General features: G+C 28.6%; 1 protein-coding gene across 1 annotated transcript in view; it reads right to left on the reverse strand.

Moving 5' to 3' along the window:
* Nucleotides 1-6,107, reverse strand: part of LOC106683153 (synaptotagmin-15) — a 283,819-nt gene extending 277,712 nt beyond the window's left edge. The window contains exon 1 of the mRNA XM_024361678.2: nt 6,083-6,107. The gene's annotated coding sequence lies outside the window, so the exon portion shown is untranslated. The remainder of the gene's footprint in view (nt 1-6,082) is intronic.
* Between the last annotated feature and the right edge of the window lie 442 nt (nt 6,108-6,549).

Consider the following 6,549-nt stretch of genomic DNA (forward strand, 5'->3'; position numbering starts at 1 on the left):
AAACAAAAAAATATTAGTTTTTTTAAAATTTATTTATTGTTATTTATAACTGTATAAAAATATATACAACAAGTATTTGCTATAGGTGACATAGTGACATGATACAAACATGTGGAGAATATTGATAGAACTCCAATAACATTTCTAGAGGAGAATATCTCGAAGCCATCTTTTCAGACGCCTAAGAGCATTATAAGGAAATGAAGGAGAGGCCAGGTTAGAAACAAGTGGATTTGGGTGGTAGGAAAGTTTATCATGGAAGAAATGGTATCTGGTTCGGGCCAAATCGGCAACATATGGGACATTGAGGTCCTGATGGATGATTTGATTTGTGACAAAGTAAGGAGCATTAAGGATTTTACGAAGGATTTTGGACTGTAAAGATTGGATTGATGGTTTAGTGGAGCCCCAAAGCTCAAATCCGTATGTCCAGATAGGCCTTATAATAGTCATGTAAATCAGTCTTTTGTAATGGGTAGGCATTTTAGACAGTTTGTCTAATAAATGTTGTAATAGTCGGAATCGACGAGCAGTTTCCTGTCTTTTTAATCTTGTATGAGGATCCCATGTCTGTCGTTTGTCCAGATACAGTTCTAATTAACGGATCTGTTTGACAGGAATAAGAGGGGTATTATTAATGGATACTGTATATTTGGTTTTAAAAAATTATACTGGACTTTAAAAATTACTTTATACATCAAACTGTCTTTACCAGAGGAAATGGCTCTTGAAGTGTAGTTATCATGTCAATCAAATAATTATAGCCAACTCTACTATATACGCTTCAAAGAGGACTTTGAGTGTTTTTAAAAAAAAGATAGAATAATGTTAAGAGAAAGCGTGAGAAGGGTTTGGTCTGAAAATGGACCGTTAAGATAGGAAAAGTAATTAGTACTTCTCTGGAGCCTACTTAGCGCCAAGGTTGCAAACTCTTGTTTGAAATAAACAATTTCAATCCAAGGATTGAAAAATCCTTTGGCCCTAGATTTTGATGCATTGACTTTGGGACAATTTATTGAGTTAATGGGACTGCAGCAGTAATAAAAACTTGGTTTCTCAAAAATGTTTATCATATCAGCAATTGGGGCCATAAAATGGATCAATATATTCTGAAACTACATTTTAGTGCCAACGCGTTTCGTGAATTAAAATCGATCCTTACTGAATATTAGCACGCGTGAGTGGTAAGAATTAAATAAAAAAACATATCAATATGCATTGATGAGTTTTATAAAACATTATAAATAAATGAGAAATCTGATTATGCTAACGGTACATACGCTAATCTATGGCGATGCCATAATATTATAAAATAGAAACATTAAACTAGTTTAATCTAAAAACATAAATGTTTCTCGGAAGTACATATTTTATTTTATCAACCACTTTCCAATTACCATTATAATTCATTTTCCAATATGAAAATCTGAAAGCAATGAAAAAGATGATCAGGGACCCAAGTATTAATTAGTTGATTATTTTTAATAATGAAATAATAAAAAAAAAGTTTGTTGTAAAACAAAAGTCAGTTAATTACATTTAGCTACCTGCAATATCAAAATAAATGAAGTGGCTGATAAACATATGAGATTCTGCATCCTTTCTTTTTTTTTCTATTACCTCTTTCCTGTTCATTTCTGACATACGAAGGAAAGAGGGTCCTCTAGAAGGTGTCACCTTATTCTAACCATGGTGGGAAGGGTCCATGGGGCAACCCTCCGGACTGGCGCCGTTGCAGTTGAGAGGCAAGTAAAGTTGACGTTCCGACTACAAACGGCCCGTTTCACTCTCGCCTAATCACATTACAACATCCCGAAAATAGTCCTCAACTACCAACAATATCCTTTTTGCATCCGTAAATTAAACGAAATAGAGATACCATTTGACATTTGAATAGTCTTAGGGAAGGATTGTAGTAGATATGATAGTAATGCTATTTGTTGTTGATATAAATTTAGGGATGTGCGTGTTGGGGCATAGGTTCCAGAGTGCCTGGTTAGGAATGTTGTGGGCTCGATTCCCACCTGAGACAGTTTATATTTATTTCTCGCCGGTCTCTAAGAATGAATCTTGACACCCTTACCTTGATTAGTACGGCGGACACTCTGGTAGCCTCCTTAAGGTACCAAATTGGACCAGGAGACCCACTTGCCGGACTAGTTTTCCCATCAGATACCAATAATATAAATTTGTCCAAATAGATACTATCATCGTAGAATAATAAATTATATAATTCACCATGAGAATAAGTATTAATTATTTTATCAAATTCATGAGTATTTTTTAAAAATTTAATTTATTTCTTCTCTTTATCTAAGAATATTAATCTAAAGGTTGGTGCCTTAGGTTAAGGTTTAAGGAACGAACCAAAAAAATATTAATCTAATGTTCCATAATAAAGTCCTCTTAGTAAATAATCCTAAGGTACCATTTTATTAGCATATTAGTCTGTTTTTGAAAATATTTTCAAAAATTAACGCAACTTTATAAATTCTTCCTTTTTTTTTTTTCCAAAGATGTCAAATGTAATTCCTTCTTACTGAGTTTGTTTTATTATATTTTCGATTATAAAGCTCACTTAGAACGAATAATCTTCACAATAAGATTTTTCTATAATATTTTTAAGTAATTGGCAAATTTGAATTAGTAATTCAACACAGTTAATTACCTAGTCGTAATTTTTTGAGTACCTCCTTAATTATATGCAGATTTATAAACACACATTTTTGAATTATATTTCACATTAAAAAATAATCCTGTAGTACATTTAAGTCCTCCCTTCTGGACAACACCTTCGTCAGAAATATATTATAAACTTTACAAGGGTGTTATTCAATGGAAACGTTGCTTTTTCTTCGTATAATGGTAATTTTTCATAAAGGTAACAAAAATAATCAATTTGTTGGTATGTACAAACAGTAAAACTCCCTTGAAGTTAAGTTGGTTAAGGTCATACCTGTATCCAGTTATTGTCTATTCGGTTCCAAACTCTTTCAAAATTTGAATTAGAAGAATAGTATGGCCGGTATATACATTATTAATAGTCTTCAAATGCCAATATGTCAAAAGTGAAGATAAAGATTGGAAAAAAATAATTAGCAATGTATATTGGGACAGGCTGGACTCGAGTGTAACCAAACCTTTATAATATAATTATCTAATAGATCCTTTAAGTTATTCAAAATGATCAAGTATTATATCTATAATATAAAGTATAACATTCCATTGGATAGTTCCCAATGGTTGAATTCCTCGTATAAATAAATAGCAAGCGAAATGTTGCGAATCCACATATAAAAAATCAGTGAGACTTACAAAGTCAATTGGTTAAATTCATGGTTCGGACCAATCATTATTTATAGTTTTAATGATTGCCGAATGAATTTAAACGAAGGAAATATGAAATATAAAAAATAATTTACATTTCTTTTTATAAATAATATCTATACTATAATCAACTAATCAATAAGTAAAATGACCGACCTAGCAGGGATGGAGAGATCAACAGCAAAGCGAAAGAGACCATTAATCTAGAGCGTACAACCGATAAATTCTCCAAGATTAATTAACCCATATATATTAGGTAAAATCAGAAACAAAATAAAAAAAAGTACATATACTAATATTTAATGATGTTAAAAAAATAATAACAAAAATCTTTACATTGTTTTATTTAAGAGAACATATTTTTAACAATAGTCGCAAAGTTAGTTATTTTGTTTCGTTTTAACGAATCCATTGTTTTATTTATTTTAGGCTGGGTTCTATGGTATGTTGATTCAGATTGTCATAAGCTGAAATGGAATGGTGTGAAAACTATCCAATGAAAATATGTTAACCTAATTAACCTATTATCTAAAATTCCTTTCAGGCTAATCTATTGAACTTGGTAGAATGATTGAAAACTAACAATATTACTGATAATATTTTTATATGAATAACTGAAAATGTTTTGTTGGCTAAATTTGGACGTGTATAAGGTTAACTATATTAAATATATTAACTGATCCTGTGATTTATTGTTATTAATGAAGTGGTCCAATGATGGAAAATATGCCAACACAAAATTAAAATAAAATAAAAATTATTAAAATATCAAATTTTAAAAATATTTATCGCAATTTTCATTTTAATTATATATTTCATGTACCTTTGTTTACGCTTTTGTTTTTATTTAATCAACAAGTGCTAATTTTTACATAACAAAACACCTGAAAAAATTGCCTTTGTTTCAGGAATGTTATTTAAGAATAATTGAAAAATCAAATTTGATCAAAAAGATATTTAATTTCACTTCTCAATAACCTTTTCAAAATTTCTTGAATAATTGTTCAATTGGAATTGTATTACTTTTAGGATTATGCCTTTCAAATTTTCTTTCTCAAATCTACCTACAAACTGCAATGCAAGTTTTTATCCAAACATTTTCGCGATTATGACTTCATGTTAAGTAGTTAAACATAGAAAACCCAATTTTTTTTATAAAAAATGAATAATTGTATTGACACAAAATATCTTTGGTTTCTGTGTCATTCCTAAAACTGGATTTTTAACTTTTCATTTTAACAAATTTATTTAAATATTGTTTAATAATTATTTTGTTCAATCCACATTAAATACGACACTATTCTTTTTTAGAGTACTGTATGCATATAATTCGTATACTTACTTTTTTCTCCAAGAAACTTCATATTAGGATATTTTTACTACCGTTTTCACTATTTTATATGTTTTTATTTGACCGTGTGTTCACAATTTACAAATATTAGTAGCACTCTTTACTATTGCATTTCAACAAAGTTGTCTGTATTTTTTTTTACATATTTTTAAAATGTAATGCTACTTAACAAATTCTTCCCTTATTTGTTTCCAAACCAGTTAATGGTAAAACCTTCCAATTGAACTAGTCTTATGTTTCTCCAACAAGAATCTCGGTCAGGCTTACTTATAGTTTTTTCCTCCTATATTACTTAATAGTTTCTAACATACATTAATACTTTTTATTCAACAGTCAAATAAACACACAGCCATATTGTAAGCACTCAGTCATTGTTCTGTTGCTTAATTTGGAAGAGTTGCATAACATCTTAGAATTGAGGACAGGTAAGGCCCTATATTAACTTAGGTCTCAGTTTATTCTTCTTATAATAAAAAAGATATTGTTGTGACATTAAGATTAGTAAGTTATCATACATGAAACACTGTAGTTTCTATTATTTAAAATGTATTTTATGCAATGAACTGTAACAATGAACGTTATAATAATTATGCTTTAATAAAAAAAAAACATTATGAACAATTAATACTTATATAAAATATAGCTTCTGAAAAAGGGAGTTACTTTTCGGTCATAAAAAATTCCTTTAAGGATGTCAATTTCATAAATTATACAAAATAATTTTGAAGAATTATTATATTTTTTATTAAATCTAAGTGGTTAAATTTAATCAACTGATATTCGGTAGCATCTACTGATATATTTATTAATTTATTTCAGTTGTTTTTAAAATACAGAAATAAAATTATATGCGTGAGATAATAAAATTTTTTATATTTTATGGACTATTATAAGTGGATTATTTCATGATTTCTTTTAAAAATTGTAACTAATATTTATTTTTAGTGATAATAAGAAAAGTTCTTAAAGTATTTTTGAGCGTTCAAATCAAATATACAATAAAATTTATCCCCTTCCTTTTTTTAAATATATATTTAAAATTAAAAAAGTCAATATTGAGAATAACTTGAGAGTGGTAAATATTTATCAAGTATCCAATTACTTGAAATATAGAAGTTAAACATTTTTTTTCTATTAAGAGGTTGTCTGAAGTCATAAATAAAAATATATAAAATAAAAGTTGCAGTAATAAGTGCAATGGAATATAAAAAAAAAAAATCGGTCATCTTCGAAAGCTAATTCGTACATATGTTGATTAAAATTGACTCATTCGAGCATAAGAATGTTTATGTTATATGTATGAGTTTACTAATGCTGATAATCTGTACATTTAGTTAATAGTGAAAATTCATTGAGAAGAGCAAAGTAATAATTTAGTAAAGATCGTAGTGCCTAGATACTAACCTGAGCGACACGACTGCTCGAAGGGTTAGTGTCACACTGAGGAGTGGCGGCGTCGTCCCACCGGTACGGCGCAGGCCCAAATTCAAATCTCAAATTACAATAATGAACTCAACAAATTTCATAAGTTTTGATAAACTGATATCTGTAAAAAAAAATTAATAACGGGTAATTTCATGTGCATAAATTCTAGGAAATCATGTAAAAAATATACAAATCCTTTAATAATAATTTAATCATTACTCCTAAAATAATTTGCTAAGATAATAAGCTTTCTTGAACCAAGTTTTAATTATTTGAACAGTTTTGTAAAATAAGTTACAATATCTTTTCCGATTGTCATAATTGTTCTGAAGCATATAAATGACAGTATAGGTAGTTAGTATTAATATAATATTATCAAACAATACGCAACTTAATTAATTCATTTATAGGGAGAAAGATAAAAATTTTATTATCAAGTTAAGCAA

This window comes from Halyomorpha halys, unplaced genomic scaffold (assembly GCF_000696795.3).
Source record: "Halyomorpha halys isolate HHAL.00 unplaced genomic scaffold, Hhal_1.1 Scaffold470.1, whole genome shotgun sequence".
Classification (NCBI taxonomy): Eukaryota; Metazoa; Arthropoda; class Insecta; order Hemiptera; family Pentatomidae; genus Halyomorpha; species Halyomorpha halys.